This window comes from Sphaeramia orbicularis, chromosome 5 (genome assembly GCF_902148855.1).
Source record: "Sphaeramia orbicularis chromosome 5, fSphaOr1.1, whole genome shotgun sequence".
Taxonomy (NCBI): Eukaryota; Metazoa; Chordata; class Actinopteri; order Kurtiformes; family Apogonidae; genus Sphaeramia; species Sphaeramia orbicularis.
This window is the reverse complement of record NC_043961.1, coordinates 53,468,161-53,478,340: the sequence shown is the minus strand read 5'-3', so window position 1 is coordinate 53,478,340 and position 10,180 is coordinate 53,468,161. Positions and strand designations below refer to the sequence as shown.

General features: G+C 35.4%; 1 protein-coding gene across 2 annotated transcripts in view; it reads left to right on the top strand.

Annotated features, from left to right (window-relative positions):
• Positions 1–9,477: 9,477 nt before the first annotated feature.
• Positions 9,478–10,180, top strand: part of phc2b (polyhomeotic homolog 2b (Drosophila)) — a 65,836-nt gene continuing 65,133 nt past the window's right edge. For both annotated transcript variants that reach the window (XM_030133684.1, XM_030133683.1), the window contains exon 1: positions 9,478–9,612. The gene's annotated coding sequence lies outside the window, so the exon portion shown is untranslated. The remainder of the gene's footprint in view (positions 9,613–10,180) is intronic.

The window sequence follows — 10,180 nt, the reverse complement described above, 5'->3', positions numbered from 1 at the left end:
CAGACAATCACATGGTGCTATTTTGTTTACTTTTGGCTCAGCAAATGACCAGTTCACAGAGTTTTACATTCCACAAATGCATCACATGCTTGATGAAACCTAATATTAAGGGTGGCTGAGTAAAAGATAGATGTCTCAATCCAAGGGTTATTTAATAATGTGTTTCTAAATCTATTGTCATGACTCTACACTGAAGTCCAGAGGGGGGGGGGGGGGGCAGTGCTAAACCACAGTTAGTGACAGAGAACAGCGGGTCAGGCAGACCAATCTGCATATAAATTACATTTTTACACTCTGATCTCCAAATACAGTTTGTATCTGACAGGATAAGTGTCCACAGTTTATTCCATTTTCTTTGAAAAGGCTGTGCTGTAACAAATCCTGACCTCACTGTGTCAAAATTTGTATGTAATCACAAACAAATAAAGTGAACGTCTGAGACCAATTTCAATTTTGGTTGGGACAGTAAGATATAGAAATAAACAGTTCCTTGGCAGATCCTTTAGTGCAAGTCACTTACATCAACAGTAATAAAACATAACAACACAAAAACGATATAAAAAGATTAAACAAGGAAATTAAGTACCTCGGTCATGTCATATCATATCCAATGACTGGACGGATGATAAAGACATCCATCGACAGCGCTGTAAGATTTATTCTCAAGCTAATATGCTGATAAGGAAGTTTTCTATGTGCTCTGATTCAGTGAAGTGTTCTCTATTTAGAACCTACATCACACCATTATACACTGCTCAACTGTGGTCAAACTACACTGAACAAAAATATAAATGCACGACTTTTGTTTTTGCTCCCATTTTTCATGAGCTGAACGCAAAGATCTAAAACTTTTTCTATGTACACAAAAGGCCTATTTCTCTCAAATATTGTCAAATATTGTTCATAAATTTGTCTAAATCTGTGTTAGTGAGCACTTCTCCTTTGTCCTTTGCTGAGATAATCCATCCACCTCACAGGTGTGGCATATCAAGATGCTGATTAGACAGCAGGATTATTGCACAGGTGTGACTTAGGCTGGCCACAATAAAAGGCCACTCTAAAATGTGCACTTTTACTGTATTGGGTGGTCCAGGGGGGTCAGAAAACCAGTCAGTATTTGGTGTGACCACCATTTTCCTCGCACAGTCTTCTTCATGAATTCTCTGAAACAGCTTTGGAGATGGTTTATGGTAGAGAAATGAACATTCAATTCACAGGCAAAAGCTCTGCTGGAGATTCCTGAAGTCAGCATGCCAATTGCATATTCCCTCAAAACTTGTGACATCTGTGGTATTGTGCTGTGTGATAAAACTGCACATTTTAGAGTGGCTTTTTATTGTGGCCAGCCTAAGGCACACCTGTGCAAAAATCCTGCTGTCTAATCAGCATCTTGATATGCCACACCTGTAAGGTGGATGGATTATCTCAGCAAAGAAGAAGTGTTCACTAACACAAATTTTGACAGATTTGTGAACAATATTTGAGAGAAATAAACCTTGTGTGTACACAGAAAAAGTTTTAGATCTTTGAGTTCAGCTCATGAAAAATGGGAGCAAAAACAAAAGTCGTGCGTTTATATTTTTGTTCAGTATATAAGAAAATGAGTTTGCAGAGGCTCAAAGGTAGCCTATAATGATGCATTGAGGTTGCTGCTTCGTGTCCCTCGCTGGCATAGTGCCAGTCAACTGTTTGTAACCACAGGAGTGCACACTTGTGAGGCACTATTAAGACAGTTGATGTTTAGTTTCATGTGTCGCCTGGATGAATCAGAGAACCACCCCAGCCTGCATGTCCATGTGGGCCTCAGAAGGGTTACAATCGGGCTGCATATAAGGGTCTCATGTGGGTTTGTCCACAGTTTCCATGGTGGCCCCACATGTGTTTGCCCATATCAGAATCACAATCAAAATCAGAATCAGAATCTCTTTATTTTCATTGTACCAAATACAACGAAACTGAGGTAAAACTGTCAGCTTCAGTGCAAGAATTTACAGACAGACAATAAATATCAGTAAAACAACAACAAATATCAGTAAAAGGCACAGTTATTTACATTAAAAAATAAAAAGTATTGCAAACTAAGATATTTGTAAGATATAGAATTTAAGTAGTGCAAATAACATGAGAAGTAGTGCAAATGACATGAAAGATAAATATTGTGGGATAAATAGTGTGAAGAATAAATAATATGAGATATTCAGGTCTCTGATTCTGATTCTGATATGGGCAAACACATGTGGGGTCACCATGGAAACTGCAGACAAACCCAAATGGGACCCTTATATGCAGCCCAAATGTAACCCTTCTGCGGCCCACATGGACATGCAGGCTGGGACATTATAGAAGCTCTACAGGGTGTCTCATAAGTCTCCATACATAGGAAAAATAAATGTTTCTTGACATAAACCATTTTTATTTATATAATATGCTCTACATGACTGCCATTTTGTCGGGAACACATTTCAATGCGTGTCTGCTGAAGAACTATACAGAAGAAATATAATGAAATACATGTTAGAACCATATATGTATGGAATGTATTATGTCTCCTATGTATGGAGACTTATGGGACACCCTGTAGTTAGCCCCCTGAAAAGCTGCTATCGTTTTGCCTCTAAACTGAGATGGCATTGGTGCAATAGTTTGTATATTTTATAATGTGCTTAGTTGTTTTTTTTTTTATCTCCTTTTTATTTTTTTTAATTCTTTTTCATCCTTTTTATTTTACTTATTCTGTATGTTGTGTGCTTGTGGTTTATGGACCTGTGTCTGCAATAAAGTTTATTATTATTATTATTATTATTATTATTATTATTATTATTATTGATAACCCTTTCATGCATAAGTCACTCCAGTGGACAGTTCTTCTCCAGCTGTTCTCTTGTATATTAATGGGTTTAGTTGTTTTAGTTCCATATCAGCCAACACAGTGGACACTTACGCATCATCTCATATCCTGACATTCAGACCATTGCTGTAACTTTGCTGTTCTTGATAAACCTGATCTGCACTAACATGTTTGAGTGTAAATCAGTTGTTATTTGTTAGGCAAGAAGGTTTTTTTTGCACATTATCTCAATGAAGTGAGGAAATAATAGCATTAGAATATGTTAAAATGTGAGAAGACATCATATTAGCAGCATTAAACATGTTTTTATTTCATTGTTTTCATATCCCTTTCTGATATTGGGTTTTAAACACGTTTCTTTACTTCAAAAATTAAATGCATGGATATTTTTGTAACTCCACAGAAAAAAAAAAACCTTGATCGCATTGTTTTTTTCATGCCTAAGGAGGAATAAAAACACTGAAGAAAAAAATCTTGACTAAGGTTCTCACAATTAATGCATGAAAGGGTTAAACAAGGTGAAAATTAAGCTGAAAAAAGTTGTATCAAGATGTTCTTTTCCTTTTCAGGTCCTTTATTGTCAGTCTAGTACAGTCCATGCACCACACACTGAAATTTAACTTCTCCTTTTAACCCATCTCTAGAAAATGCCGAACACACAACACACTGCAGACTAGGAGCAGTGGCTTTGGGGAGCAAATGGGGGGTTAAGTGCCTTGCTCAGTGGCAATTCAGCCAATAAGTTTTTCTGCCAGTGGAATCTAACAGGCGACCCTTCAATCACAAGCTGACTCTCCAGCCCTCTAGGCCACTGCTGCCTATTGAACATGATATAACAATAGAAAAATTACCTGATATCAGAGCCAGACAAAACAGATATGAAACAAAAACTGGACTTTTTTGTTTCACTGTGTTTCACACTAGACTAGATAAGGTCATTTTTTCAAATTTAATTTAAGTTCACAATATATTAATGCAGTGGTTCCTAACCTTTTTTGGCTCCTGACCCCATTTTAGCATCACAAATTTCTGGCAACTCCAGACTTTTTTTTGCTAAAAATTTGTTTTTGATCATATAACACTGGGTTACAAAAAAATGTTTTTTGCAAGTTGTCTAGGTTTTTTCAACTGAATTAGGACCATTTTGCACAAAAATCCAAAAATGACATCTGTTTTCCTCAATCAGGTCAGGTTTTTTTGCTAATTTGATTTGGAAAAATTTGATCTTCTCACAAAATTGATTACATTTTTGTGACTTTATCAGTTGATTTTTTTATATAGTTCTCACCCAAAATAGGTTTTAAGAGAAAAAAAAAATCATTTTCTAACAGGATGTATTCATTAAACTTCAGAGAACTCTTCTTGCCTTTGGTCCACTGACGCAGATACTCGGTGCATGACTTGCATACCATGTGTGGCACCCAAACTTTATCTTGGTCACCAAGTTTAATACCAAAATAAGACTGGTAAGCACACTTTATGAAACTTGTGAATTGATTCCTGTTAGGTACAATGGTGTATTCACCACAGATGTAGCAGAATACGTCGGGCTTATTTTTGCAAGATCTTCTAGTTGAAGCCATTTCATTCACCTGTAATATTAAAAAAAACATTAATCATAAATTGGCAAAAGTAAAATCTTCAGAACTCGTTTATTGCAAGAAATATGAAAGAATTTTGTATCATATGAAGTGAAAATGCCCATAAATGTAAGCAAAAATGTTAAAAAGCCAATATGTAGCATAGTTCAGAAAGTTGACCTGATTGAGCAAAATTAATGTGATTTTTGGATTCAGCACACCAAAATTATCCTAAATCAGCTCAAAAAACTTAAACAATAAATTTGTTGTTGACCAGTGTAATAGTTTGCTATACTATGTTAAAAATAAACGTTAATTTTAGATGACATTTAGTCTATATAACGTATATTATTATGGACGGAGGCAGAAAAGCCAGGTGTAGATTACTGCACAAAGCGAGAATTTTATTTTCCTTGGTCAGGATATGTACAGTCAGTCCAGCTTGGATTTACAAGGCTGACAATTAATACTGAACAAACAACAACTCAAACTATGAATTACAAAAGAGCTGCATTATCTGAAACTGACCACAATGAACATTTGAAAGATAAACAGAACCACAGTGCGTCAGTTTCAGCTTCACAGTTTATCATGTCTTTTATGGATTGAGATTGTCTCTCTCAACTCACCATATATTTTTTTCTTATAAATTTTATTTTTTATTTTTCTAAATTACCAGAAATTTCAGGTTTCCCCATTTGAATTCCAGGCAACCCCACATGGGGTCCCGACCCCAAGGTTGAAAAACACTGTATTATTGTGACACAAGGTTCAAGTAGCTCTGCACAGCAACAGCAGGTGGAAATGTCCTCCAGTACCCTTAGTCTTTCATTTTTACTGTATTAAATAAGTCGAGCCAGTAGTTCTACTCTTACCATTCTTTTTTTGTTTGTTTGTTTTTTACTCAAATATCTACTTTCTACTGAAAAAGGGAAGTGTACAGGTTATTTGTCACCTCTGCATATCCCCATATGTATGAACATTATTAACTGACACTAACAAACAATGCGGGCTCATTTTGAATGAATGAATGAATGAATGAATGAATGAATATTTATTTCAGTTATGTACAAAACACATACATATTAAAAAAAACTAACATAAAATTAACACATTTGTTAACTGAAAAAGGAAGAAGCTGAAGCCAAAGACTTATTTCTGCTTCTCCTATTCCCATCCTTACTCTAACTCCACACCTGAAGTTGCAGCAGATGAAACATCAACACAAATTATTCTACATTCGGTTTCTTAAGTCACTTTGAAATCATATTACTTTCATAGCCCTTGAGAATTTGACAAATTAAAGCTTTTTTGAAACTTGTCAGCGAGCTACACAATTTCACTTCATCCTTCAATTTGTTCCATAATTTGACACCAACAGAAACACAGTGATATTTAATGTTTGTTCTTACTTTACATGTTCCATACACAAACATCCCTCTTAAATTATAATTCGCTTCTCTTAACTTAAAAATTTTCTGAATACAAACAGGAAGATTTTTACTTTTAGCACGAAACATAAATTCCATTGTTTTTAAATATACAATATCGAAAAATTTTAGTAAACCAGATTCTACAAAAAGTGGATTACTTGATTGGAGATAACCAGCTTTGTTTATGACTCTAATAGCTTTTTTGTGGAGTTTAATTATTGGGTATTATATATTAGTTTTATACACATTGCCCCATATTTCCACACAGTATGACATATATGGCAATACAAGTGAACAATACAATATATGTAAATTTTACTCCTTAATACAAGTTTCTTCTTCCTATTCAGTACATTATCTATGCAAAGGATCTCCAACTGGCTCAGCAGTGGAGAACAACCATCCACCTCCTCTTTCCCTGATTTTGTGGATAAACCAAGCTGAACTGGAACCCAAATAAATATTCCATTAATGTTCTCATGCATTATCCACACATCGCTACACTTCGCCCATGACACTGTATAAACATCACTTTAAAGGTATGTTCGACTCCTGCTGTGTTTGTGTTCAGTCGTACCTAAAGCATTAATATTACACCGTCTGTTTGGATGGAAGCCTGTAATGTGTCTGTGGGGATTAAATAAAGTTACTGGAATGACGCTGCTCATGCTGATGCTGCGAGTGAGGTACCAAGGGAGCTATGAAAGACCAGATAATTAACTCGGGGGCTGACCTAATAAGTCAAATTCTGATAAATTATTCAGTATTTGTAGGCGGGTGAATGCACTCCCTCCTCATATTTCAGGAAACACAATAGTAGCTCCCTGTAACGTGAGCCATTCACTGCATTCTGTTTTACTACCATGTCGGGTCATTTCCATCTGGACACACATGAAGAATTAAAAGCTCGTGTTATAGTGTCATGTACACTTTGGGGAACGCTGAAAAAGAAGTCTGAGCAGGAAGAGGAGAAAACAGAGAGAAAAAAAGGGTTTTTTGAGTTAAAGTTGCATCCACTTTGATCTCAACATCACATGAATAATGCCATTAGTAAATAAAAGCTGGTTGTGCTCATGTAACAAAAATTAAAAAGTTTAAAAATATCATAATTTTGTGTATGAGCTTTTTTTTCCTCTGTAATAGAAACATTAACATGCAACATTATTTTAATTCTAACTCTGTTTTATATTAGGATGGTAGATAATACATGTTAAAACCGTACGCTAATTTTCCAAGTTGAAATTGGGTTTCCATGTTTTAATTTGGACTTTTTCATTTTAAACTCTTATATTTAGGTCCAATATAGCTTCTGTTATATATGTCACACATTTAATTCACATTAAACCATACTGAGTCACCTGAATAGGGTTTAGAAGAAATAAGGCAATTTAATGAAAGGAGTTTGATCATTTATTCTAAAAAAAACAAAACAAAAAAAAAAAAAAAACTTTTTTTTTCCCCAGCTGAGATTTCCATTTTTTCTTTCTGTTTAAATAAAAAGCCCCCCATGGACAGGTGTGGACAGGACATGCTATTGTTATGTACGTTAAAATCTAAATCAAATCATATCAAATCAAATTTCATTTATATAGCACCAAATCATAACAAAAGTCATCTCATAACACTGTACATATAGAGCCGGATGAAATCTAAATCTAAATCTAGTTTAGTTTAGTTTATTTCAGACAAAGACATAATACCAAACATACGGAAGAAAAAAAAAACAATACACAAATAAAAAATCAAATAACAGAAAAAAAAGAACTGTTGTGTCTGAAAGGGAGTAGGAAGAAGCCATTGCTTATTCAGTCCTACCCCCCAAATCTAAATCAAATCATCAAATAATATCAAATCAAATTGTATTTATATAGCACCAAATCATAACAAAAGTTATTTCATAACACTGTGCATGTAGAGCCGGTTGAAATCTAAATCTAAATCTAGTTTAGTTTAGTTTATTTCAGACACAGACATAATACCAAACATATGGAAGAAAAAATAAATAAATAAATAAACAATACGAAAATAAAAAATCAAATAATAGAAAAAAAAAAACAAAAAACAACTGTTGTGCCTGAAAGGGAGTAGGAAGAAGCCACTGCTTATTCAGTCCTACCCCCCAAATCTAAATCAAATCATCAAATAGTATCCAATCAAATTTGATTTATATAGCACCAAATCATAACAAAAGTCATCTCATAACACTGTACACATAGAGCTGGTTGAAATCTAAATCTAGTTTAGTTTAGTTTATTTCAGACACAGACATGATACCAACCATATGGAAGAAAAAAACAAAACAAAACAAAAAAACAATACACAAATAAAAAATCAAATAACAGAAAAAAAAGAACAACTGTTGTGCCTGAAAGGGAGTAGGAAGAAGCCATTGCTTATTCAGTCCTACCCCCCAAATCTAAAATCAAATCATCAAATAATATCAAATCAAATTTTATTTGTATAGCACCAAATCATAACAAAAGTCATCTCATAACACTGTGCATATAGAGCTGGTTGAAATCTAAATCTAAATCAAATTATCAAATAATATCAAATCAAATTTTGTTTATATAGCACCAAATCACAACAAAAGTCATCATAAGTCATAGAGCTGGTTGAACTCTAAATCTAATTCTTAATTTTAATCTAAATCTGAACCTGAATCTAAATCTAAATCAAATTATCAAATAATATCAAATCAAATGTTGTTTATATAGCACCAAATCATAACAAAAGTCATCTCATAACACTGTACATATACAGCCGGTTGAAATCTAAATCTAATTCTAAATTTAAATCTAAATCTAAATCTGAATCTGATTCTGAATCTAAATCTAAATCAAATTAGCAAATAATATCAAATCAAATTTTGTTTATATAGCACCAAATCATAACAAAAGTCATCTCATAAGACTGTACATATAGAGCCGGTTGAGATCTAAATCTAATTCTAAATTTAAATTTAAATCTAAATCTAAATCTAAATCTAAATCTAAATCTAAATCTGAATCTGAATCTAAATAATATAAAGTTAGACAAGGCTTCAAACTTTTACTTTCTATTCATTTGAAAGCAACAAAAGATGTGTTCGAGGAGCCTCAAAGGCCAAGTGAATCCTGTTTAGTGCCTTTTGAAAACCCCCTTCACTGTTGAAAGTGAAATAAGGCTCTATTCTAAATACTGAAAAGCATCTGACCCTTTGAACAAAACCCAAACCTTCACCAGCTCCAGGAACTCTGAACATGACCTCTGACCTCTGTCTGTGGAGGGGGAGTGACCCATAAAGTGCTCTATCTCTTCAACTTTGTTCTGGTTTTCCTGTAATAATTTTTTTTTCCTGTGTCAGACTTGTGTGATGTGACTGTTTGGAAGAGTCAACTTTAGAGAAGTTCTGTGCAAACAGAGGACGGGGCAAGGGTTAAATTTCTGCTGTTGCCATGGAGATCTAGACAGCGGTCTGTAGTTGACAGGCGCATGGAACGAGAGACAAAGGGGCGGGGAATGCACAGAGAAGGGGGCGGGGAGAAAGTCACCTCCTCCACTCATTGACCGTATTTGTATCACGTGCTCACTCCGGAATGCAAATGAAAAGAGTTGCTCGGGCCCTCCCCCTGCTCGCGCTACTGCTGGCGCTGCTGTTCTCTGAGCTGGAGGGAGACAACCTCAACCCAGAAATGGTGTAGAATATCAGGAAAAACAACCAGGGAACTCGGCAAGAAAGAGAACCGGGACCGCACGGCTGTCTACAAAGGTAAAAGACGATGTCTGCTTTGCTTTTTGTGGCGTGCTGTGACACGGCTGGCACCAGGGTCAGCCGCCGTGTGTGTGTTTGTGTGTGTGTCGGAACGCGAGAGGTTAACTCATGCTAGCTAACGATACTCGGGGCCCACGAACTGGAGCAGACAGCAACATTTGTTTTCTAGCTTACTTGCTAACAGTGACGTGAATTAAACTACGTCTTAAACATTGATAAAGGAAACTAACAGCAGGCTAATGAGTAACAGCCTAAGCAGTGCTAACGTTAGCCGTCACAGTGAGGGAATGTGTACTGTAGAGCTGCTGTTGGACATAAAATGCTGTCAGTGAGTATTAGCTAACTAACTAAACGTTTAAATGTGGTCCCTCTTTGCTGCAGTTGAGTTTTGATCGTTAGCTTTGCTGTTCTTCTGCTTTGACTCAGCTCTTTTATTGTGTTGCTAAAGTTAGCCGAGAGCCTGCTTGAGGGATTTTTTTTTTTTGGTCCCACAGGTCGTGACCTAGCCTATGTCCTGGAGGAGGAACTATCTTTGACAAGTGCAGGTTCTCATTGAGCATACCCC